At 39.2% G+C, this 27,666-nt stretch overlaps 1 protein-coding gene and 1 non-coding gene across 17 annotated transcripts in view; both read left to right on the plus strand.

Annotated features, from left to right (window-relative positions):
- Positions 1-27,666, plus strand: part of LPP (LIM domain containing preferred translocation partner in lipoma) — a 726,282-nt gene that overhangs the window by 513,932 nt on the left and 184,684 nt on the right. The window lies entirely within an intron of this gene.
- MIR28 (microRNA mir-28) lies at positions 21,209-21,294 on the plus strand. Its single transcript, NR_031999.1, has one exon. It is a non-coding gene; the product is annotated as a microRNA mir-28 (primary transcript).

The following is a 27,666-nucleotide window of genomic DNA, read 5'->3' on the forward strand; positions in this document are numbered from 1 at the left end:
CTGTGGCTTAGAGATGCTATGGAGCCAGTTAGTAGAAGAGCTGAAATTAAAACTTAGTATTCTCAACCTCACCATCTAGTGTGCTAATCTTTTTTGTTTTTGTTTTTCCTCATGGGACAGATACCATTTGTGACCTGTTGAGTGAGACTGATGTAGTCCACTGTGTTAACAGGAAAGTTGTTATAGTTTTTTTTTTCTTCCGTATTGTTTTTAATGGCAATGTAAAACATGTGAATCTGAAAAGAGAGGTTCTGAGAAATTTGTGCAGCTCCTTTTTCCAAATAAAAGATAGATTTCTGTTGATGAAGCCTTGATGGTTGGAAATTAAGACAAGAACTGAAAGCAAAACAGCCTACTCAAGGTTAGACAGTGACTCGAGTCATTCCATGCACTTAAACAATATTTAGGATGACCCTATGTAAACTCACATTATCACTTAAAAGCCAGTATAAAAATACTACCCATCTGCTGTGCTAGTCCTGCTGTTGCTTGCCACATTTCTCTGACAAGCTGTTACCTCAGTATATAGAGAGAGTATACATTTTGGAATCCGGAGTTTAAGTTTGAAAAAAAAAAATGGTATCTGGTACATATGGACTAGATTCTGTTCTTCCAAATGTAGATTTGTAACCTCATTTATTCTTAAAGATGATGTGTTAAGTTAGCTTTTTTTCTTGACTCTGAAGATTGAAGCTCTTATAATTTTATGCCTGGACATGAACAATGTACAATAGGAAATCATTTAGTTTACACTCGCCATATGATATGCAAAGTGGGTGTTGGGAGGTGTTTATATCAAACACCATAACTAAGTTCTAAACCGCTCTCTGGAAGCTATGTAACTTTTCAGGTATTAAAGGTTTGGAAGATTTGTAGGTGCAGTATGTATAATTGCTTCCATACAAGTAATTTTTTAGTGCCAAAAAACTCTAATTCCATAATTTCCAGTGGCATTATAACAGCCGAGATGTAATCTTCCTTCTTAGTAGGTATTTGAGCAGAAGAGGCAAGTTTGAAAGTTAGATCCTCAGGCTTCTCTGATGCATCAATCTGCAGATAAAGCCTTTAGCTAGGAATTACAATCTGGCACAGACGTGCAAGATCACTGAGTCATTTGCTGTTTTTCCATGGGACAATTACTTATTCTTTTTCTGCACATTTCCTAGGAAATACTCCAAAGTAAAAAATATCAGGAGCAGCAGTATGTGATCTTCCTTGCTGCTTATTGTTCATACTCTTTATCGCTTCTCAGCTTTTTGGCTAAGATCAAGTGTATTGTTTATACTGTCTCCACGATTTTCCTGGAAATCCTTTTTGGTGAATATAACCTTGTGCATTACTTGAAAACGGGCATTTTAATCATTTTTTCATTCCACTAATATTTATTGAATGATCATTATTTGTAAGATCTTAGGAGACCTGTCAAAGACAAGCACGGGCTCATCAAAATCTTAAACTTGTGTATAGACTACTAAAGAAGGAGCACGTGAACATATGATTTTCAGAAAATTGAGAAGGGAAGTGAGTGGGGAGCCCTTTGAGACTGGACAGAAACAAGAGGACCATGACACTGAAGAGGACATTTTTAATTTCATGTTCACCCTGAGATTGGTAATCAAGAGTCTTATTTACTCAGAGCAAGCCGCATAAATCAAAACCACAATGAGATACCATCTCACACCAGTTAGATCATTAAAAAGTCAGGGCCGGGCATGATGGCTCACACCCGTAATCCCAACACTTTGGGAGGCCGAGGCGGGCGGATCACGAAGTCAGGAGATCGAGACCATCCTGACTAACATGGTGAAACCCCGTCTCTACTAAAAATACAAAAAATTAGCCGAGTGTGGTGGTGGGCGCCTGTAGTCCCAGCTACTCGGGAGGCTGAAGCAGGAGAATGGCGTGAACCTGGGAGGTGGAGCTTGCAGTGAGCCAAGATTGCACCACTGCACTCCGGCCTGGGTGACAGAGCAAGACTCCATCTCAAAAAAATAAAAAATAAAAGTCAGGAAACAACAGGTGATGCAGGTGATGGAGAGGATGTGGAGAAATAGAAACACTTTTATACTGTTGGTGGGAATTCAACCATTGTGGAAGACAGCATGGCAATTCCTCAAGGATCTAGAACTAGAAATACCATTTGGCCCAGCCATCCCATTACTGGGTATATACCCAAAGGATTATAAATCATGCTACTATAAAGACACATGCAGACGTATGTTTATTGCAGCACTCTTCACAATAGCAAAGACTTGGAACCAACCCAAATGTCCATCAATGATAGACTGGATTAAGAAAATGTGGCAAATATACACCGTGGAATACTAAGCAGCCATAAAAAAGGATGAGTTCATGTCCTTTGTAGCAACTTGGATGAAGCTGGAAACCATCATTCTGAGCAAACTATCACTAGGACAGAAAACCAAATACCACATGTTCTCACTCATAGGTGGGAATTGAACAATGAGAATGCTTGGACACAGGGTGAGGAACTTCACACACCGGGGCCTGTTGGGGGGTGGGGAGAAGAGGGAGGGATAGCATTAGGAGAAATACCTAATGTAGCTGACGAGTTAATGGGTGCAGCACACCAACATGGCACATGTATACATATGTAACAAACCTGCACATTGTGCATATGTATCCCAGAACGTAAAGTATAATAATAAAAAATAAATTAATTAGTTAATTAAAATAAAAAAGTCACGCTATTAAAGTTAGAAGACATGCCCTGAATCTTCCAGTCAAAATTCCTTGTTTACAGGTGGGAGAAAGAGTGAGGAAGGGTTTTGCCAATGGTCACCTAGATGTCAAATATCATTTACTGAGGAAATCAGCATAAGAACCCAGGTCTCTCTCTTTTTTTTTTTTTTTTAATCACTCAAGCCAATAGTTTTTCCACCCTTTTAGTTCTGTTATTTGTCTCCTCCACTGTTATTCAAGGCTATCTCAGGCCAGAAGCAGAGGTTTGAACTCTTTTCAGATGAGAGCATTTTTGAGACTGGGACCTCATGTTGAACTAAACTCACCTCCACGTTGGCACGCACGTTACTTCCTCTTCCACTGTATAATTTTGCCGTTGGATTAAACTCATGTGGTTGGTGCTAAGGCTTTGACCACAGGCACATTTGAAGATTATACTTATTTTTGGATACAACCTCCTTTGCCTCCAGACTGAAAGGTTGGAAGGATGACGGGAACAAACTCAAGTCAAGGGATTCCAAATGGTCACATCTTATGACCACAGGCTTTATATTTGGAGCGCTACCATGATTAATGTGTCCTCGTTGCCATCCTAAGACTTCCATCATTTTCTTCCATTGTCTTTCTGACTTCAGCTCCGTTGCTACTTCTGGGCAGTTATAGGTTTCTAACCCAATAGGGCAATTTCAGTTTCCCTCGCATTTTCTACATAAGTTGTCCTTTCTCCACATATTTGTTTATGCAGTTTAAGTCTTGCCAGATTGTTCTCTCTACCTTCTAAAATCTTTCCAATTTTGAAAGTCTTAGATCAAGTACTACGCAGCTGAAAATGGCTCTGCCTCTTTTATGGCATTTAATATCTACCTTGGATTATAGTTATTATAACGACCATAGATACTAAAACTTTGAAAAGAATAACAATTTGAATTCCTATGTCCTATCCCCATAGGACCTAGCATTGCCTCTTTCAATTAATAAATGTGTAAGGAATAAATTATTTTGGCGTATTATCCCTTGTCTTTTAAAAGTTTCACAGGAGTCCCTTTGCAATCAAGTTAAAGGCTATAAAAATTTAACATCTAGTTGTGTTGGCAGAGTTGTCAGCATTTACCTCAGTTTATCAAACTTCAATATTTATTTAAATTGAAGCCAATCAGCCATTTTTTTCTATGCAAATCACAAATCTCATTTATTAATGCCTTCCCCTCCCCCTTTCCCTTACTACCTCAATAGGAAGATTACATCTTGACATGATAAAAGGAGACAAGCTTTCGTTAATGTTAAGAGTCTGCTCCATGGCCCCCTTTGCCCAGAAAGTCATGAATTCTGATAATCAAGGGGCAGTTGCCTATGTTATTTTTTTTTAAGTTTCTAGTTAATTATTTGCTCTTCCTTATTTGCATTTTGAGATGTAACGGTAGAGCAGTTTACCCATTCTCTCCTGAAAACTACGAGTCTGTTTCAGACAAATTACTATACTAGGCCCCCACCCTCAGTGGAGGTGCAGGAGACTCTAGGCCCGGAATGGGTGAAATACCAGAAGTTGCATTTGAATATAATATTGACTAATTAGTCAGCCAGAAATGAGAGCTCTAAACATGTTCTTTTTGTGTCATTTACTGCATTTGTGGAGCATCTAATTATAAAGAAAATAAGTATTCTTCATTGCCTGCTAGTAAAGCTGCCACTGAAGGGCAAAAAGACATATAGCAATCATTGTTTAAATAGAAGCGCTTGAAAATTTTCCATTAATTTTCGTGTTTGCATTTTGAATGCTTTCTTGCTCACACTTTAGGTATCAAACTGAACAAGTCTGAACTGACTGCGTAAGAATTTAAGCAAGAACTGGGAGGGGTAGAAATGAGGAAGCTATTTGCATTCCTGGAAGACAAAACTCACATTTATAATCTTTCTTGATAGTAAGGCAGTTTGTTTCCCAAATGCTATTTATGGTGAGCTTTTTGTCTTCAAATGTTTGTTATAAGACTCTTTTTTTTTTTTTTTAATCATCCAGTGCAGAAGTTCATGAAAGAAAGTGAAAGTGCACCCATACCCCCATTCATTTTCCAGAGCTTACCCTGTTTGGTACATTATCTTGTTGGCTCATGTTTTGCTTGGTTTTGTTTATGCAACTTTTTCTTATTAATTTGTTGTTGTTGTTGGATGGAGTTAGGGAGGGTTAAAGGACTGGAGTAAAAATGCTATTTATCTTTACCCCTTCTTCACTTACAGTGTGTGTACGTTGATGGAGGGGGTGGTGGGGATAGAGGGTGATTTTACCTGCTCCATTTTTGTTTCTATTTGCTGCTACCAGCTTGCTTCTTAACCCTGGGCAGAGGCTGCCCTGCAGGCAGGAGCAGAATAAGCTGTCTGTGCCCTTCCTCTTCCTATACCTTTGAAGATTGGTGCCTTTCACTGTTTTCCAATCGCTTGTTCTTTCCATAAGCTCGTTCCCTTCTCTCCACTGCTTTGACAACACCTTTTAGAGTTGCTCCTGGAGCTGCTGCCAAGACAATAGCATGTTTTCTCTTTTAAAGGTCTAAACCCTGGGAGGAGAGGAACTGGAGGAATTGAGTCAATATAATATATGAATCACTTTATATTTTACTATCTATAATTTAGTTTTTGACTTCCATTTCCAAAGAAAAAATTGTTTTCTTTTATTGTTTTTTTTTTTTTTCTGTTTCCATTCAGCACTCATGTACTGAGAATCCCCAAGCTATATTAAGTCCCATTTGGGCCATTAATGTGTGTGCAACATGGTCTGTCTGTTCCAGTAGAGAAAAAGGCATATAAATAACTTTCTTATCACTGGTTATATGCTTTGAAGGAGTACAAATTAAACAACCTGTGGAAGTTCAAGTAAAAGAAAGCTTATTTCCAGTCACGAGAAGTTAAATGTGAGCTGGGCAGATTCATAATAGAGAAGTACTGTTTTTTTGTTTGTTTGTTTGTTTTTAACTCTGAGGGCCCTGTGAGCTTGGTCAATTTACATCATCTCATGAATGACAGAGGGCCCTATATGTGGAAACAAATAAACAACAACAACAACAAACCACTGTAGAGTCATATCAAAGAAAAATGAAGGTGGTATTCATCCACATCAATATTAAGATAAATTATTAAATATTTATAAAACTCTTTGACAGTGTACAGCCTCTATAATTAATCAATGTAGCACTTTCTCAATACTTCCCCATTTTAATTAGTACCAACATCAATAATAATTAGGCTCATGCTTTGGTCTCTCTGAGACTTTTAAAACATCATGGGTAGGGAGCATTTTTCAGGATTCAGGTATCAGCTAAGAGTTCATTTAGCCAGTAGATCGTGACCATTCTTCCTCTCCCTGAAGCTATGATTCTGGATACTGTGGCTCTTCCTGCTCCTCCAGACATAGAGAAAATGGACAAGTTTCTCCTTCCCCATTTTGAGTGCATGATGTGAAAACTTAGCTTGTCCAGCCAAACTGGAGGAAGGAGAGGCGGGACTTATTGGGGTAACTGAAAAGAGAAAAATTGGAATATGAGCAGTACCAATACTCAGTCTCTTAAGGAAGGGTAGAGTCCCTTTCTTTCTCTCTCTGTAATTTTTTTCTTTTTTGTTTTTTTTTTTCAAAGAAGATTGCATAAGATTCTGTCTCTCTAGGAGATGACTGATGAAATATACCCCCTGGGTCATTTGCATCTTACTCCTTTGTAGTGTAGGGAAGAACATTCCAAACCCATTATAAGCACTTACTGTTGTTGGGCATGTCATAACAAACACAATACCTTTCTGGAATATACTGCTGAGCCCTTGGCTTTTTGCTGAATTTGCCTAAAAGCCCTTCTGCCTATTGAGTGGCCACATTCTGAACTAGTTATACTTGGTTAAGTTTTCACACAGTACACTCTGGGATACTAGGGTTGCAACAATTTAAAAAAGAACATAGATGGAAGCTTTATATCTCAAAAGCTTTTACCTTTGTCTTCCCTAATAATTTTTCCTTCTCCTGCTCTTCAACTCTATGTTTCCCAACTTCGTTTTTGTAAACACGAAAAGTAAATTTTTTACCATTTTATGCCTAATTCCTCTTCTTTCTCTCTTCTCTTTTTATTCATCACAGGAATGTCTTAGCTTTCCTTCCTTCTCCAATCTGCCTTGGGTATAGAGTCACGCCTTTAAATCTTTTAGCATACCACAATGTAACTTACATAAGGAAATGTTTAATTTGGGAACCTCAATTGGTTTTGTTAACACTGCTGCACCCAAACTCTAGCTGAATTCACATAATCTCATGCTTTTAGTAAAGGTAACAAAGGAAAACTATTATGTAAGTACCTACTTTTCAACAAACATTGGGCTGGGTTTCTTCTTTACATTTTCTCATTTAATCTTCATAATAACCCTGCTAGATAAGGTTTACCATCTCATTTTGCAATGTGGAATCTGAAGCCCAGAGATATTACAAGATACCTTGTACAAGATACCTTGTACGAGAGTAGGTGTGCAAAGCTAAACTTTGAACCTAGGCATCTCTGACTTCAAAGTCTATGCTTTTTCCACCTCATAGAAAGACCATCCAGAAGATCAAGTGTTGGAACCTTCCGAGGCTGTGACATATTTATTACTTCAAAGTTTATTATCACAGGACATGCATGCTGCTTTAGCAACTAGAAGTGTGTGAATGAATATTACTATTGTGTTGCATAAGTCCTTGGCAATATTACTTTTTAGGTGCCATTCTAATCCTGCGCTGTTTGGAATAATTGTGATTACGAGGGCATAGGAGTAATTCAGAAATTTTTTGAAGAAATTTCTCCACACAGCATTAGCCTTAGTTATGAGTATAATACAAAAGAAGAGGACCAGCCCTGCTGGAAAGTAAATGAAAAGATGGAGGAATTGAACGATTACATAACAGCTGTTCAGACTTGTGGTACTGATTAGAGTCATTTGTAGAGATGAAGCAGTGTGTCAAGCCAGTGTGGGCTAGGGTATACTGGGAAGGTCTCACAGACAGAGTGAAGTGGGTTGCGGCAAGCCCTGAGGTATGGCAAAATCTGGACAGCTAGCCTGGATCTTCATTTTTTCATTAGTTGGCTTCCTTAACTGCTCAACAAGTAGACCAAACAAACAAACCACGCATACACGCAAAGCAAAGAAGTAAATAAAGAATGGTGGGGCTAAGACTGTGAATAGCTCCTAGCAAATTAGAGAAATAGCTTCAAGTATATGCCTTCTGGATGATTTATGTTTGTATATGAAGGACAACACATCAAGGGGTGTTGGTAGTAATCTGTGCTAAGCTTAGAAGCCAGTATATCATTGTTCTAGTTCTATTTCTACTGTCGAGTGGCCTTATAGCCTTAGACAAGTCATGTAACCGTTCAGGCCCCAAATGTCCTTCTGGAATTACAGGGATTGAACTGGATGAATAAAAAGTTCTATTTCAACTCCAACATTTAATAATTCTAAAGTTCTTAGTGAGCTCTGATTGCTCATTTGCATTACATAGGCATATATTAACCATTTTAATATGTATCAGAAAAGGTATGTTCTTTTTCCTCAGAAATGTTGAAGCCTGACTTTGTTATAGAAAGCACCCGGGAATCATGTATTCAGAGTTCCTAATTTTTAGTGTTTTCTTGTACTGCCCCGACTGCTGCAATCCTCTCTCTTACATTGGAATTCTGTTTTAAGTTTTGGTGATTGGAATCCTCTTTTTGATTTAAGAGAAAGAATTCTAGGGATGAAAGATTACTATACTGGAAATGAAAGATTACTAGTCTCTAAATGAGAATTGGCTTTGGGCTGTAATAGATAAAAAGATAGTATTTTTAAGGGAAAAATATTAGAAAAGTGAAAACGTTTTTAAAAAAATAGGTAGCAGTCACCACCGTATTCTGGTGGAATCGAATTCTTGAAGATTAGATTTATGTATTCATGGAAAAATCTAGATAAAATCCTGCCTTGCACATAGTGGGGAGATACACTAAAATACTGAAACAGCTACATTGTATTCAGGTGAAGCTACATAGATGTAAATAAAGGGCAGCCAGCGGGTACAAGCTGTCAATTAAGTGTTTTCAATAGTCTACTCCGTGTCGCCACATCTTAGGTAATTTAGATAGGTAGAAGACAGGTCATTAGCACTGAAGTTGAGAACACATTTGAACTCCAGAATGGGATTAATGCATCTCCAAAAAAGGTGTATTTTCTAACCCTGTGCAAAAATTATATTTGAAAGGATTAAAACAAACAACAGTTTTCTTCGTTCTTTATTATATGTCTTTGTACTTGAAAAAGGTAAAATTCTGCATTACGTTTTAAACAAATTGTGCCAGGGTAAAGGATAAAATCTCCGTCAACATCTAAAGGTCTTTCTTGTTCAGAAAATGAAGGCCCCTCTCCTGCATTAAAGACCAATGTGGCTTTACAGATCCTTATACAGAGAGAACAAAATGACATTAGACAGACTCTAAGGTGCCCTCAATTATTCCCACGTGGTGGTATTCATGCCTTTGTGTAATTGCCTCCCAATGAGTGTGGGAGGGACCTATGACTTCTAGCCAATAGAAACAGCAAAGGTTACATGTAGTCTTTGATGACTTGTGTGTGATTGTGTTATATAAGACTGTAACATTTGTTCTATGAGGGGACTTTCACCCTTGTAGGCTTTAAAGAAACAGGCTGCCATGATGTCAGCTGCCACCTGGAGAGGTCCATGTGGTAAAGAGTGAGGGCACCTAGTAGCTGACAAGAAACTGAAGCCATCAGTTTAGCAGCCTGCAAGGAACCGACTGTTGATGACAATCATGCAAACTTGAAAGCAGATCCTTCCCCAGTCAATCCTCAGTTGAGACTGCCACCCCAGCCTAACTTTGCTTGTAGACAATGAGACCCTGAGGCAGAGGACCCATCTAAACCATACCTGCACTTGTGACCCACAGAAACTGTGGGATAATAAATGTATGTTGTTTTACTCTGCCAAGTCTTTATTGTTTTATAGATAGCTAATACAATTATGTTACTTTTAGAATCTAACATTTTCTTCACCTTTCGTTTTCTACATAAATAGTTACTAAGTGAATGTGACTTGTTATCCCCATCCTCAAAATCATTAAGGGTCTTTTATTTAATATTTGATTTATCTGTGGCTTTGTGAAATTCATAAATCTGCTCCTCAGTTTCTGGTATCTCTTCAGGAGAGATGCCCTCTTACTCTACTGTATATGGAAGTTGAATAAGATTGAAACTGATAGAGAAATACTTGTTGAATCAAGTTGAATTACATGAAATGGGCTTCTTTAAAAGCTGTTTTAAATCTTCCTGTGGCTGTCCTAGAGATGATATAACAGAACTTCTGCTGGGAAATGGGAGAGGGGGAGGGAAGCATTCCATGAGCTGCTCTGTCATTTGCATGCCAGTGAAATTAAGTTTGAATTTACATTAAGAGGAGTTTTGAAATTTAGGATCTATCTTACCAAATCACAATTCAGCCTAACAAATGTTATGGAAGTACAACAGGAGCCCGGACTGTCCATTGTCATCTAAATGATGGATGTGTTTAAGGTGTTTACATCAGTGCTGTTTCTCCCACCCACCCTAGGTCTGGGTGGTTGCCTGGAATTGTTTACTCAAAGATAGTAGCTTGACAATTTGGAAATGACAGAGGACGCTGATACTTGAAATCAAACTGTAGCCCTGGAATAGCCCAAACATGGTCCCAGAGTGGTCTTGCTTCTGACTTATGTGGAAACGGCCAAATCTTCAACTACATTCTGTAGCTTTTCTTTATTCACCCAGCCAACTGGAAGATGAGTACCTATCTTGGAAATTTCCCAGAAGCAGCAATTCATACTTTCCTTATAACTCTTAACACATTGCTTTATAGTTTCTGTTCCAATGCCAGCAAAGCCCCTCTTTGAAGACTCAGTTTCCATCATGCTGCTCTCTTACAACACGCTTTCCTCAATTCTGAATGAATGAGCAGATGAGGATGCTCAAATGTTAGCATAACAAACCAAAGTCTTCTTCTGTTGGGGGACATTACATTTAATGTAGCTTTATACAGCTCAGATTTATTTCTATAGGTTAAGCATTTTGTTAAACTATTCCTAAAACACTTCTGAATGGGTCACCAGAAAGAATGTGGAGCAATCAATTCTACTGTAACCTAGCCAGGCAAATATTGACTATTTCCTGATAGCAGCATATGTTGTATATTTCTGCCTTACTAGTGAGCAGAAAATCTGTGAAGGTTTTTAGGAATTGCCTAAAGACACGCAGTTCACAAATGGCAGGAAGGAGAGTAAATCGTAGTCTTTCTGATTCCAAACTTTATATTTTTTCCATTAAATGAATACAGCATACTTACATACATACATAAGTAATACATACATTCATACATGTATTCAGCTGTGAACATTTTTTGGGCACCCTCAATGGCCCATGCGCTGTGTTGGATGTGATGAGGGATATGTAGATGAATAAGACCTAGATCTTGCCCTTATAGGGAAAAATAAGATTTAAATAGGTTAAATCCTAGTCTTGTGGGAAGATAGAAAAGATGCACAAAACGAAAGCCAGACTCAAATGAGTAAAGTTAGATTATAAGTCTGCAGATGTAGGTAGGCAACCTGAGCTTTCCAAGAACTGTCTCCTCACTTGAAGAATGGCAGTTAATAATCTCTGCTTTATAGACTGGTTGAGTGGATTGAATGAGAACACATGGGAAGATGCTGGCATTTAATAGGCAACCCATAATAGAAATGTTAACATGTGCTCTGGGGTATCTTCAGAAGTATTGGGAGAGGAGTCCCTGCCTAAGGAAGAAGCAGTGCTGGGCAGAGGAAGGAATGTGGACTTGGATTGGAACTCAGTGGATCTGGTCTCCAATCACCCAACAAGCCATGTGACTGTGGACCAACTACTAACTGCATAGGCACCTTGGATTCCACAATTGTAAAATGGACATCACTGGAAAGCCCTCCTCATGAAGTGATTAGAACAGATGCAGATAATAGCACAGGTGTGGTTGAAAATTGTGAACATTCATGGAAAAGTTCACTTGTTTTTCTTTTTATTTGTTTTTGTTTTACTGTCAAGAATATAATAGGAGCCACTTAATTTATGACTCTGTCCTTTCACTTATTATTAAAATTATGGTATTCCTTTTGCCACTCCTATGGACAACATAGCCAAGCAAATGAGCATTTTAGTCTTTCTCGTCGTCCTGTCTTAGTTTGCCAAAACTTTGAATACTCTGTGTGTGTGTGTGTGTGTGTGTGTGTGTGTGTGTCACGCGCATGTTTAGTTGCTGTTGAAAATATTTGACCACTATGAGGAACTGGTAAATTTGCCTGTGCTCAGGAATGCATTACATGGATGCTCTGGTTAGTCACTTTGTACTTTACATCTGACTTTTCCTCCATCAGAGACAAAATTAATAACAAACAATTTTTAAGATTTTGGATAAAAAACCTCATTAAAATGCATGGCATATTTTTCTTTTTCCTTATGGGGCTATTCTAAGCATTTGAAACCTTTTGATGACTCAAGGTCATCACCATGACCATCTATTGTTATGCTCTGCTGAAACTCAGTAATTTTTTCCTCCTATCCCCCCAGGCTGTCAGCGGCCATCTCTGCTGTCACTGTGCTGCCTTTCACAGTCTTTCCCACTACCTTCTAAAGTTCATTGGTTTTAATCTCCTCTGGTATGAGGAAGAAACAGCAAAATTGTCATTAGAATCATTGGTGAATAGGAGTCAACAAACATTCACTAGTGGCCCAAAGGAGCACTCATCAGAGGAAAAAATGTTGTTTTATTTTGAAAAATTGCTATTTTATAAACCCAGAGCTGCTACTCCCCCTTCTTTTCTTCTCCCTTCTCTTTCTTCATCTTTTTCTTTTCTTTCCAACCTTCATGAAAACTGGAAATATGGACTATGACTTCATATGCTCTTACTTACCCTCTGCTGGGATTTTGTTCTGAAATTGTAACAATTAGAGGAGTGTTTCTAAATTGGATCGCTTCAGATTGTCTCAGTTCTCTGTGACTTTAAGAACAAGCTGATTTGAAGCCACATACTGTTGGCAGCTTTCATCCATTTATTTGGACTATCAAGCAAGAATGCTCACAATCTTTCATATGAAAGAAGACATCTTTATTTCCAGTTCACACTCTTCATAATAAGAAGGGTATTTGAAATAAAGCCAAAAAGCATAACTTACTTCTCTAACTTCATATTTCAGATGCCTGCAATAGTGGGAGAACATTTTTTTACTACCCCACCTTACCCTCAAATCAGTAGCAGAAAATAACAGTGATGCATTCAGACAGCAAAAAGAGAAAATAATAATTTTATTAAGTTTACAGGAAAGGTCTCAGCTTTCTTAAAAGCCTATCTTTAGGAAGTAAGTAACTGGAGCTGCACACCCAACAGAGGAAGATGACTTTACTTATCATTTACTTAGAAATTATCTTTGAAAGGATCATTGTGCTGTTGTTAGCAAAAAGGAGCTTCTGTAAATGTCACCTCAAACTTTGAAATCTGGGAAAGTCTCATTATGAAACGCAAGTTTTATGTTTCATACTCAGCGCTGGAGCACTGAGTATCCTTGCATTCATGAAGACTTTCTGGTACAGAGTAAACGGAGCTGGGAGCATAAGTGAGAATGCAGCTCCAGCTGACAGACCCCCAGCTCTATCTTCCCAGGTGCATTTCCTTTTTTTTTTTTTTTTTTTTTTTGTGAGACAGAGTCTCGCCCTGTCACCAGGCTGGAGTGCAGTGGCATGATCTCTGCTCACTGTAATCACCACCTCCTGGGTTCAAGTGATTCTCCTGCCTCAGCCTCTCGAGTAGCTGGGACTACAGGTGCGCACCACCACACCCAGCTACTTTTGTATTTTTAGTAGAGATGGGATTTCACCATGTTGGCCAGGATGGTCTCGATCTCTTGACCTCGTGATCCACCCACCTTGGCCTCCCAGAGTGTTGGGATTACAGGCGTGAGCCACCGCACCCGGCTGCATTTCCCTTTTGTACACTAGGAGCTACCGAGTACCAGAAGTCTTTGTTAGGATGCACAGTTCTTTGCTCACTCTGCCTGGGACAGTGGCTCAACATCTCCAGTCCCCTTTGAGTTACCTCCAGAAGGTTCAGGAAGAGCCTTTCCCTCCAAAATGTTCATAGCATTTGATCTACCTTCTCTAAGATAAGCAGCTTTTGTCACATTGTACCTAGGGTAAAGATTTGTAATGCCTTAACTCTATGCCATCTGTATGCTTCCTGCAGACAGGATATGCTTCTAATTTATCAGATTCCCTTAAGAAACTACACCATGATGCACTTCTCAAAGTATGCTCTTAACTAATACTTATGGGAGGAAAAAAGGAAGGAGAAGGAAAAGGAGGGAGGAAGGAAATCGTGTAATTGCAGAAAGTTTATGTCTGGGACCCTTGTGTAATAATGTTAAATAATACTTTTTTATGCCATTTTTCTATATACAAAATTCTTTCACATCTATTTGCACCACTATCCTGATATTGTTTGCATGATGTGTAGTATGTATGTTTTTAATGTGTGTGCATATTGTTTGTCTCTCACACATACAGCAGCCCCAACACTGACAAATCCAAATTCTATGAGTACAGGGAGTTTGTTGTGTTCACTACTGTATCCCCAGCACCTTGAACAGCACCTTTCAAGGAGGAAGAACCTAATTCATGTTTGTTAGAAGAATGAATGACAATATTGTCTTATTTGATCTTCACCATAATCCCGTGAAGTGAATACCGTATTCATACTGTATCCTCGTTTTTTTGCAGATGGCAAAACTGAGGCCTTGAGACCTGCTCAGGTTTGCATAGCTAGTTTTTGGCCATGGCAAGATTTGAATTCAGGTTTTTCTATTTCCTTATTTTCTCCTTTTTGTCTTCTGGGAATTTGCTATATTAATAGCAAAGCAAGAAATGTCACACAAAGAAAAATTGTTTCCAATTTTAAATTCATGATGCATATGCAAGAAATTACTGACTTTTCAATCCAATGGTAACACAGATTGTGTGATTTTTAGGAGGAAGAGCCTTTCTTTTCCATCTCTTGCGTTTATTAGCATATGTGTCAGTGCACACACATCCACACCGTGCAGCTCTCACCTTGTACTTTTCCAGTCTGAATTCCTTTTGTAGGCTGTCCCTGCCCTGACTATCCCAGGTGCCTATCAGGGCTGTGTCTTGGTCAGGCTAAGGCCAAGCAACAGGCACCAGCATTTGTTATGGTTACCTTGGCAAGTGAATGGGGTTTGAGGGAAGCTGGAGAGCAGGCATTTCAGGAGTAGAACTAGGCCAGTTTGTTTTTGTAAAAAGTTGATATTCACCCTAATTGTAGCTCATGTTGGCAAGCGGAGTAAACACCCATGCAAATTACTAAGTTGTACTGAATGTCCAAGGATGTCAATAATCATCTTGAAATCCAAATAAATATATTTTTTACTGAAACGGAAGCCAGGCACCACATGCAGTTTCTCTCTGTCACTGGAGACAGATTTGGCACATATGCATGAGACAGAGAAGGGCAACTCTTCAGGCCCTAATGCACACAGGAAACTAGGGATGTGTATATCATACTTGGCAGCAAAATAGAGGTGGGGCAGCCATCACTTTCTGTTCTCAAGCACCTCTCTTTTTTCCTATATTTTAAAACAGGATGACCACAAAGAAGAATAAGGTATACAGTAGCATAGGATCCTAAATTAAAGCATGAGGGAAAGCTAGCATTAGTTTTTCATCTAAAGTCCATATGGGTAGGAATGAGTCAGTGCAAAACTGTACAAAGGTGATCTTAAGTCACATGTTATGTTACCGACTCTGTGGCAATGGCTGTGAGTAGTCCAGGAACTCTCCAAGGCCTATTTTTAAATTCACTTAGACCAAGCATAATGAGGTAAAGGGATGTCTATACACATTCTCAAGTTTAGTTCTCTGACCGTGAGTCAGACTGTGGGCCATGGACCTGGGCGTCTCAGTGGTAGCAGGACTCATTTTTTCCCCTTTTCTTTCTCATAAATGACTTAGGAGACGCATTGGAGAACCCTATGTGCTTCTTTTACTGGAATTATCTTTTAAGGAAGTACTGATTTCACCTCCTGTACATGGTTTGCTGAGATGGCCTATTGGGGTTTCCCACCAGTCCACAACTGGAAGTTTCTATTTGCACATTTTGACTGCTAGTTCTATATTTAGTCAAAAGCCTGCCTTTTGCCTGGTTTCTTAGGGAAATAGTCTGTAGGAGTTGCTGTGTCCATTTGCCTTGTTCACTTGGGTATTTATTTGACTGTATACCCTGATCATTTCCTAAATTAACAAAAAGGCACAGGGCCCCAAATGAAGGAAGACCCCTTGTAATTTGTTAAAAAATAAGTTTATGAAAATGTGTCGTCAGGAAATCAGAGTTGTGTTGGGGGGTGGGGAGCATGATATACATTTGTGTTTGTATGTTTCTAATTGTCTACACATTTACGGCCTACTGTAACAAAGCCATTGTAAGTGTACAGTGGGAGGGTCAAGAAACCTTATTCTATGGATTCAAAGACATTATGCATACAATTTACACATACGCACAAAAATATCCCTTCAAAGACCCTCCAATAAGCTATGGTATAGTTGAGGAAACACTAGACTTGAAGTCGGGAAACCGGAGTGTTGTCATTTTAATCTCAGGCTACATCTTTACATGAACAAGAGAACTTTGTGTTATTTTTCATATTCGAACTCTTTGTGCTGAAGATTCTGCAGTCAAACTGCAAGACACATATGCATTGGCTGATCAGAAATGACATAACCATTCTTACTGCACTGAGTTGATATTCAGTCAATAAACAGTCTAATCCCGGTTAAATGTTTGCATATTTTTAGACTTTTAAAAATTTGAAATCAGCCTCTCAAGTTCCATTAGACAGTTTTATCACGGACACATCAAGTTCCATGTACAACAGGCTGAGAACCATTAAGCTACAAAATTTCTAAAATTTTCTCCAGGTTCTCAGTTGCTAAATTCTCTCTTGAACATTTTTGGGGATAAAAAACTGGCAGAGAAAAAGAAGAAAGTACGCCTTTTTACATTATGAAACACCTATGTTCACCTTATCCATGGAGTTATGCCAGTGACCTAATGCCTATTAAGTTCTTCCATGTTCCAAAGGTCTTTCTGTACTTGAAAACTCATAGGTGAGTCAGGTCCTTCACTGATAGCTTATAGCTAAAAACCGCTTGGGAGAGGGGCTGTCCCGGTCTTATGTCAAAACGTTGTCCCATACACTGTTAGTGTTAGAAATGGAGCCGTCAGCAAATAGAATGTGTTGTTTCATTTAATTACTTTTCAATATGCCATTACCAGAAATTTTTATGTAAATACATATTTTATTCCCTGAGGCTTGTCAATCTGAGACCAAAATTATACAACACTGAAAAAAAAAACAACAAAATTTTCTTTTTACTAGTTCTCTCCCTGTGTTACTGTGTCATCTCTCATGCATGGTATAGGATGATGGTGGTGCTCAAACTTAGCCAAAGACTCTTTTGTTGGTATTCAATTTGCAGAATTAATGAAACAAATATTTTAAGATCCCTGAATATGTGCTAAAAGCATATAACTACACTACTGGCTAGTCAGTAATTGGTGCCTCAGAAGAGTTAGGCATTTATTCATTTACCAAATACTTATATGTCAAGCACTGTTCCATGTGCTTTCTTAACCCATGTGATTGTTAAAACAACCCTTTGAAATGTGGGTACTGTGATTATTTCCATTTTGCATTGAGGAAGCTGAGGCACAGAGAAAGTAAGGAACCTGCCCAAGGTCATACTATCAATTGTAGTGGTGCAAGACAGTGGGCTCTGAAGTATGTTCTCTCTATGACAGCACTGTGCTCTGAGGGAGTGAGAGAAGGAGGACATTGTTTGGGGCCCAGTGAATTAATGAACAAGATATCTGACTAGGATCTGAAGACTAGCAGAATTGACCCTACAGAGAATGTTTGACCCTACAGAGAATGGCTGGCTGTTGGTGTTCACAGCCGTGAGCATAGTGTGGTCCACAGCCTTGGTGTGGAAAATGGTCTCTGTGGTTGAACTGAGAGAAGAGCAAATGAACTGGTCTGGAATAGGGTGTACACGTAAGTAGAAGATAAGATTGAAAACAAATTTAGTGCCAAAATCTGAGGGACCTTGAGCCCCATGCCAAAGAGTCTGTATACCTTATCTAATTTGTTTAATGGGGCCACTAGGCAATTACGGGTCCGGGACCCGCATGGCAAGAATGCCTTCCATCCACAGCAGCCCTTGATGTGAGGTCAGAAAGCTAACTGCTAAACTTGCAGTCCTGAGGGAACACCCTCAAATGGATAAACCCAGCTAAGCAAGCTGGACCATTTCCTTGGGAATTATTCACCTCTCAATCAAAGAAGGAAGCTTCCCAAATTCAATCCATTTGCCTTAACGTGGTGTCCCATTACCACGAATACTGAGTTGTATACATTCTTCCCTAGCTCCCTTGAACAAGCTTCTCTACTACTTTTCTTAAAAAAAAATTACCCATTTATGACTTATTTATTATTTATCCCCTTCCTATAAGGGAATGTCCACTCTTTGAGATCCTCATTCTTCCTCCATCATGATGATGTGATGATGTAATGATGGAGTCAAGGCGCTTCCCTGGCTTAATGTGTATGAGGGCAGGCTTTGAAGTTTGACAGTCTTAAAGCTAGAGTGGTGTCATGCATTGCTCACCTCTCTAATCCCAGATATCCTCCTCTGTATAATGGGATAAATACCTTTCCTATGAACATTTTCAGATTTTTAAATATTAATAATTCATATGAAATACTCAGCCCAGAGCTCTGTACAAAATATGTTACTCAATAAATGTAGCCATTGATATTATTAATAATATTATTAAATATTGAGAATGAATTCTACCAAAGTGCATGGCACTTCCAGTGGCTGATTCTGTTTTATGTAGCCACAGACCTTTACCAAAGGCAATGGCAATAAAGAGAGGGCACAGCGAGATCTATACTCCTTTAAACTAAGGTAACCCACTTCAGTTAGTCCCCACAGCTTCTCTTGCAACTCTTACCCTATTAGCTGTTTCTGGGGAGAAATTTAATGGGCATGGATACTGGGTGGATAGACCATACCCTAGTGATACTCCAGAGAGTGAAAAAGAGAAGTTAACACAGGGCGTGACTTCCTATGTTTAACTTGCAGTTCTTATCTTACGTTGCCCATCAGAATTATCTGTGGCATATTCTAACCATATTCTTCCTAGGCCTCACCCCTAGAGATACTGAATTAATTGTTCTTGTGGGTAGAGTCACTGTTATGCTTTAAGCTTCCCAAGTGATTCTGATGGGCAGCCAAGACTAAGAATCTATGATTTAGATAGAAGATGGGAAGCCGAGGGAGGCCATGGGAAAGCTCTGATGGTGAGTATGGGAAGAATCAACATAAAACAAGCACTCAACAAGTGTGCATCTAGTTGAAGCCTTGCTTCTCCTGCATTTGTTATCTCAGTGTGCTATTTAAAAGCAGCACAAAAAACAAGGAGTGAGGACCTTGATATCAAGGATGTGAGAGCTACTTCTAATCTTCAAACAGATATTAGGCAGGGGCTTTAAGACTTCAACTTGAGAGAAAAGCTAAGGCACCTGGTATGTGTGTGCTCAAGTGAAATATTTGTGCTGACTGAGGGCTTCAATGTCAGGCTGTCTGAAAGGACACAATATCAACAGCTTTGCTGTGCTTGTGTATGAGTCTTTAAATGAATATATCTGGTTATAGCTTATCTCTTTTCTCCATGCTCCCTCATTTCCAATTTCCAGGTAATGGAGATCATCTAGTTCGGTTTCAGCTGCTTTATTTTGCAGATCAGCAAACCCAGTGATGCCTGTGATCTAGATGGAGGCAGATTTCCTCTCTCCCCCACCCTGGTATACCATAGTCTGTTCTAATGCTGGGATCAAGGATGAAAATGCTAATTTGGGAGTGTCCCCCACTTTCTTACTAGCTGATATGGTTTGGCTTTGTCCCTACCCAAACCTCATCTTGAATTGTGATCCCCACATGTCAAGGGAGGGAGGTGATTGGATCGTGGGGGCCCTTCCCCCATGCTGTTCTCTTCATAGTGAGGGAGTTCTTATGAGATCTGAGATTTTTAAGGCAGTTTTCCTTGCTCTTGCTCGCTTCTCTCTCTGCTGCCACCTTGTGAAGAAGGTGCCTGCTTCCCCTTCTGCCATGATTTTAAGTTTCCTGAGGCCTCCTCTGCCATGCGGAACTGTGAGTCAGTTAAACCTCTTTAGAAATTACCCATTCTCAGGGAAGTTTTTTATAGCAGTGTGAAAATGGAGTAATTCAATGACCCTTTCTTACTGACTCATTGGTCTGATTTCTTGACCAAAGCTCTGAATATTCCCATGTCATCCTGTCTAACCAGCTGTCTTATTCTCTTTTTTTTTTTTTTTTTTTTTTTTGAGATGAAGTCTCGCTCTGTCGCCCAGGCTGGAGTGCAGTGGCACGATCTCGGCTCACTGCAACCTCCACCTCCCGGGTTCACGCCATTCTCCTGCCTCAGCCTCCCGAGTAGCTGGGACTACAGGCGCCCACCACCATACCTGGCTAATTTTTTTGTATTTTTAGTAGAAACGGGGTTTCACCATGTTGTCTTATTCTTAACAGTGTCTGAGGTGTTTTTTTGAAAACACAATTCTTACCTTAACTGCCCCAGGCACCACGGCAGAAGAACCATGACCTTGCTGAGAGGCACTGCATGCCAAATGAGACTTAGTTTTTCCAAAGTACTTGGGAGAAGAAAAACAATAATCTATGTGATGGGCTTTTGGCCTAAACCCATATCCTTTAGATGATGGAATTTGGCACAGCTCATATTTCTGGTTTAAAGAAAAATGTTTTGTTATGATGTCATTTGCCTAATTAATAGCAAAAGAGGATTGAATTTTCCCTATGCAATGTCATCTAGCCTTTGAGATTTTAGAGTTAATGACTCAAATCAATTGTCCTGTCTTCTGTGAAACCTTCCTGATGCCTTCAGTTGGATAAATCTACCCTTGGTGTTCATAAGGCATTATATTGATGCCTCTGATGTTATGCAGATATATCCCTTCTTGGCTTTGTTTGTCCATTCAATGAACATTTGTTGAACACCACCTATATGCCAAGATAGTTGGAAGATGGAAGTGTGGTACACAGAGGATGTGGAAGGGAATCACAGAAGATGAGACTATGAAGGCAGGCCCTTCAAGAACTTTCTAAGTAGTACTCAGGAGTTTGACAAAGAGGAGCTAGGTTTGTGAAGTCAGATGAGTAATATAATTAGGTTTGTATTTTGTGAAGGTCAACATCTAAATATGGCTTGTCTATTCAGCAAGCACTTATTAAGTGCCTTTTGCATGGTAGACAACATGCTTGATGCTGAAGATACAAGAAAAAATTTAAAATGGTCCTTGCCCTCAAGGAGCTCACAGTCTATTGAGTTACCTTTCTGACTTTCCCACTAGATTGTGAGCTCCTGGAGGGCAGGCACTTTTGTTCATCTGAAAAAGAGCTTAAATTTCAGTGTTAATCCTAGATTACAATCCCGCCTCTATTATTTTAACTTTGTTCACATCTGTTAACTGCTCTGAAAATCAGAGCTAATACTGCCTACCTCATCAGGGAAAGATTAAACGAGAAAAGAATGAGATGTGATTGACACAGCAGGAGCTCTGTGTATGCTATTTCCTCCTCTATCTCTGTGCCTGGTACATAGTAAACATTCAGGACACTTCTGCTGCCTGCTTGGCTGGAGAGCCTGTCTATGCAGCCTCAGTGTTGGGAGGATTTCAGCCTGGGGTCGGCCTGGCACCCAGCTATGGTAGTTAGCAAATCTATCCTCAGCTCAGTCAGTGATCAAATCACTGGCTCTAGGCTGTAAACTAGCAGGGCCAGAATTGGGTTCTGGACTCTGAAGCCCAGGCATGCGTATTGCAAAAGTCAGAACCGAAGTCATAGGAAAATGATGAAATTTCCTTTCTGGCCAGAATGCTATTATTTCACCAAGGGCAACAAATCTTCTTGGCAGGAAAAGTTGATTTGCTTGTGCTTTGTGTAATCAATTGTATTTGCAAGTGATGGAGTCCTTCTCACAGTGGCTTAGAGGAGGTGTTAACCACTATTCTACTCTCTACTTCCATGAGATCAGCTTTTTTAGATTCCACACTTGAGTGAGGTCATGCAATATTTATCTTTCTGTGCCTGGCTTATTTCACTCAACATAATGTCCTCCAGGTTTGTTTGACATTTCATTGTTTTCGGAGAATTTTCACAGTTCATTATCTCACTTCACAGTTCCTAATAGTCTCTCTGAGGTCCATATGGTAAGAATTAGTACCCTTTACTATATTTGTTGAATCACAAGTGAGCGGAGGAGTGGGTATAGTTGAGACCCACAAAAGTGAAGTGACTTGCCCAAATCCATATAGCTTATTATGCTACCTGTTTGTTAGAGGTTTCCTGTTGTATCAGAAACTAGTGAGATAAATATTAGTAATTTTTGTCCATTGACACATGATGGTATATCAGGAATTCTGAGCTCATTTTTTTTTTTTTTTTTGGCTCAATAAGTGACCTTAGAAAATCCAGAATGGGATTTTTAAGTTGAATATCCTTCTCTGACCTGTGAAATCACTGCATCTGTTTCCCTGACTTTATCACAAGGCCAAGATATTGCAAATATTTACATGTGACAAACTCTGAAAGATGTGCATAATGCTCCCAAAGGTCATCATCTTCATACCTACCTTGTAAAGTGCAAATGGAATTGACCTAGTCTAGAATAAGCAGGCGAGATGCAGAGAGATTATGTGACATAGCTAGGTCATGTGACTAGTATGCAGCAGGCTTGGGGCATAAATCCTAGTCCTCTGGCTCCCGAGTCCAGTGTTCATTACGCTATGTGACATGTCAGTATTGCTGTTTGCTCGGGGTTAGGCTTTTCCTTTGGAGGTTAGAGCTTGATAACTCTAAATCGATAAACTTCTTAGTATGCCACAGTAATGCTAGCAGAAAGTATTTGTTGAAGCAAAAAATATGTTGTTTCAAGGGGTCTGCTCCCTGAAAGATAAGTTTTTTTCTTTATTTGTGGTTTTACATCTAATTTTTCTAATGTTTCAAAAAACATTCTGTGTTCCTTTAATCTACAAGTTGGAATGGAGACGGTGCCCTAATTTTCGTGTTCCCTTTGAGCACAAGCAATAACACATTTTAAAGGATGATAAATAGCTGTGTAAAATGTAGATGGGTTCTATAAATACTTACCAAAATCCCTGTAGTCAGACCCTGGTAGAAGGAGAGAATAGTCAAAGTGTTCTCTCTTTCCACATTATTCTTCTTCTTTTAGGGGTAGTTTGGTAGTTAAGAACACAGTTGCTAGACCCAGACAGACTCAGACTTGAGTCTTGCCCTACCTGTACTACCTGTTAGATTTTAGGGAACTCCTTAATTTTCATGGGCCTCTATTTGTAGAAGGATGCTAACAATATTATATGTAGTTTTTAGAACATTCATCTAGTATAATCCCTATACATTTTAAGTAGGTAATTATGGGTTATCTCTCATGACTGTTTTTATCTTCATCTGAGACCCTTTCTTTCTTCCTTTAAGATACTTCTATCCATATTTTTCCCTAGAGAGAAACAGTATTAGCTACTCCTGCCTGTCAGTTTAAGCTACTGTGTCATGACTATTTTGCATTTCTAAGTTTATCCTTACCTTTATCATCAAAGTGCTGACTAATGCAGTATCTGCCACCTTGTGCCTGCTCAGTAAATACAATTTGGGTTAAACTTTATTCATTTTTAGTTATGAGTGCAATATAATGACATAGCTAAAAGTTCAAAAGTAGAGAAGGGATAACAAATAGGTACTGATAATGCCACTCTTGTAATACTACATGTAGCTGACTGGTGAAGGCCATGGACTATAGAGTCATACTGGAATCCAGGCTTCAGTGCCTTGAGTGCTTTACTTAGAAATCTGTGCTTTAATTTCCTTAGCACTGAATGAGGGCAATAAAAGTAACCACCTAATCAAGATGCAGGGTGGATGAAATACATCTGAAGCATTTGGAGTAAGGCCTGGCCCAAAGTTTAGCTGTAATAATAAAAAGGTGGATGGTGACGATGAACATGATGATGGTTTGTGTGTCCCTTTAGTCATATTGCCATTCACAAATTACTTGAGTAGTCCCACTTCTCCTATTTGGTTTATTTGTTGCAAGAAACATGTGCATTAGAAGATTGAAGATGATTGCGCCCACTTGAGGAAAGCGGACCCAGAGAGGTGAAATGATTTCCTAAATAGCACCCAGAAAGTTTATGATAGAGAGGAACATAGAACTCTAGCAGCCGGGCTGCTCTATTCTTATTTTCTCTATACTTTTCTTGTTGGAAAAGGACACTGTTGACTCCTAGTTACCATCTAACATTGTGGTCCAAGCTACAGAGACAGTAAAGCACATTAAGTTCTTTCAGTCTGACTTTTATGCTGGCTTTGTGTGATAGTGCCTCATATCCACAGAAACGTAAGTACTTAAGGAGTGGATGGGAAGTATTCCTGGAAACTCACAGCTAAGCTTTTATGTAAAGACAGCACATAAAAAAAAAAACCACTTTTCATAACTTTATGGAACCTGCAAAAAAATCTTAGCTTCCTTCATGATGCTTGCCCCTAGAGTGTCAGCATAGCCCTTGCAGAGAAACCCCAGGATACCTGTATTTCTCCACCCTGGCCTTCCTCTGAGCATTGAGTTGTTAGCATCAAAAAATCACCACAGCCACGTTGATCCTCATTTTCTTCAGCCTCTATAGAGCCTGCTATGCCAGGGTCCTGGGTAATCTGCAGACAGCTGCTGTCATGCAGCCTCATATATGGGTTGACTTTACCAGCAAAGAATTCCCTCACCTTCGAGACATCACTGACATCTTCATGCACAGCACAGGCAATGAAACAAACAAAAAAGAACAAAGAGGGACATAAAGGTTGGAGGTCATTTACATTTGCATTTACTTGAAAGGAAACATGCTAACTTGTTGACTTGACTCACTTTATGTACTTTTTCGGGATTTCACCTGGAATCTTGTTCTTGCTAGATCTCTGGATATGCAAATCCCATCTTTGTCCAAGACCTAATTCAAATGCCACCTTTTCTTGAGAGTGTCCCTTCATCTCCTGAGCTACAACCATCTCCCCTTTCTCTGTGCTCTGATAGCACATGATTAAAACATTTTACTTCGGATTGATGGACATTTTTGTGTGTCTAAAATTTTCTACTATATCTTCTAGAGGGCAAGACCTACTTCTCAATATCTTTAGCATGGCAGTTACTAGGCACTCAGCAAGTTCCCTTTGAATAAATGTATTATTTGCAATCATCTCTTCAGGTATATGTAGTTTTTGTGTTAGAAGCTTGCTAGGTTGCATCTTGCAAGAGAAACAATGTGATCCTTCACATGTACTTGTTCTTCTCCGAATGACTTTCTATGCAGGAAGCACTGGAGGCTGAGTTCATACATTCAGCATTGTCAGCAGAATTGAGTCCTGAATGACCTGGGTCAGTCACTACATTAGATGATTTGATTAGAAAAAAGAATAAAGCCAGTTATAACTTGTTTTCTGCCTATTACCCAGGATATTTAGAATGATGGAGATGCAGAAGCATTTAGAGTTTTTGATGATACTCATGGTGGTATCATGAAAATAACACCTTGTGTGTTTATGGCACATAATTACATGAAACTCATTTTATTCTCATTAGAGTGTCACCTTGAATCCTGTTCTTTTTGGTCTTAATGTTTAGTGATTAGAACTTGGGAAGCAATTTCTAGAACCAGAATGGTCGGGTACAAATCCTAGCTCCTTCTCATATCAGCTCTGAGAACTTGGGCAGGTAATTTAACTTCATGATGTCTCAATTTCCTAATCTGTAAAGTGGGGCAGCCAGAGTACTTATTTCATTGTAGTATTTGAGAAGTGGGAGGACATAGTGCATAGTGATTCTATAAATATTACTATTGCAACCACCAGGCTTTGCATAAGGCCCTAAGTCAAGAAAACTTTCACCGTTTAACAGAGATGTTTCTCTCTGAAAGGCATGTTATTTGAGAAATAGTTGTTGAGATGAAAGCGGGGAGGCAAGATAGAGGCCAGCTTGATGAGGGCTTTGAACTCAGCCCTATCAACAAGAAGACCATAGGGCTGCATAGACTGAGGAGAAACACTCTTTGTTTGTCGAGGAAAAGGAAACTTGCAAAGGGATGGCACCAGCGCAGCCCGACAGAATTCTCTGTGGGCCACATCTGTTCATGCCAGCTGTTGTCAGTGTGTGTCGACTCGCCGAGAATAACAGCAATGATTTTCACTTTATAGCAACTTCCATCTTGGGATCTCAGAATGCTGCATAAATGTAGATTAGGGGTCCCAAAATTTTTGCCAAGAATGAGCATACTTTACAGAGCATCAAGAATGCGTCACTCTTCTGAGTGAATCTTTAATGGTGCAAAGAGAATTAAACGAATATTGAATTAGACCTTCTTTCCTGATGTGAGCTTTCTTCTTGATTTTACTCCTTATTTTCTAGATGACCTTGAATAACTCAGTTTCCCTCCTTGACACTCAGTTTTCTTCTTATAAATGAAGGGATTCATGTACTACTAAATGGTCTCCAGTGTCTTTTCTGTTTCTGAAATTCACAGAAGGCAGGGAATCTAAAGTTGCCTCCCACATTTTAGAAAGGCCTAAGTTGTTGTAGAATTGAATATTTTCTTAGCATTTTATTCATGATATGGTAAGAACTCGGCAGAAAATTTTTCAGTTTGGTCACTGGAAAATGACACTGTCCTTTAGCTTCTAATGTGAAAGAATATAGTATTATTTACCTGTTTTTCCCTTTGCCCACCTTTAGGTACAGTACTATTTATTATTTTATTTTACTATTTTAAGATTTAACATTAATTCTCTAGCTTATATCTCAGATTGATAACAGCAGTTCTACTTCTTTTGATGAGTCAAGTGAATGAATGAAGACATTAAAAATGACCATGTCGGCCGGGCATGGTGGCTCATGCCTGTAATCCCAGCACTTTGGGAGGCAGAGGCAGGTGGATCACCTGAGGTTGGGAGTTGGAGACCATCCTGACCAACATGGAGAAACCCCATCTCTACTAAAAATACAAAATTATCCGGGCATGGTGGCACATGCCTGTAATCCCAGCTACTCAGGAGGCTGAGGCAGGAGAATCACTTGAACCCGGGAGGCAGAGGTTGTGGTGAGCCGAGATCTTGCCATTGCACACTGAGCAACAAGAGTGAAACTCCATCTCAAAAAAAAAAACCAAAAAACAAAAAAACAACCATGTCTCTCAAAGCCTTGTACTCAGACCACCTGCATCAGAATTAGTTGGGGGTACTTGTAATATTTTTGGTTTCCATCTTTGTGCGCAGAGAGACTATATCATTAAAAAATGTTTGTCCTTAAGAAAGGTTCTTTTGATAGTTCAAGACTTTGTAATGTATGTGAAATTCCACTACAAATAAGTGGATGGGTTGTTAAATCTCACTGGCAAAAGGCAGATGAGTTGAGAGACTGAGGCACTTTTGTTGCGGTTAAGCATCCCTTTCTGGAATTGATGACTGGATTCAAATCCCAGGTTCTCCGCTTATTATCACGGTAATCTTTGTACTCCAGCTTTCTCATTTGTAAATTCAGAATAGAAGCCACCTAATATGGTTGCACTGGTGATGAAATAAGTTACTCAATATAAAACATATTGAACACCTACTAAGCACTCAGAATACCTTATTTATACTCTTGTAAATTATACATAAATAAATACATAAATTAAATACTAATGTATTTCTAC

Source organism: Pan troglodytes, chromosome 2 (genome assembly GCF_028858775.2).
Source record: "Pan troglodytes isolate AG18354 chromosome 2, NHGRI_mPanTro3-v2.0_pri, whole genome shotgun sequence".
Classification (NCBI taxonomy): domain Eukaryota; kingdom Metazoa; phylum Chordata; class Mammalia; order Primates; family Hominidae; genus Pan; species Pan troglodytes.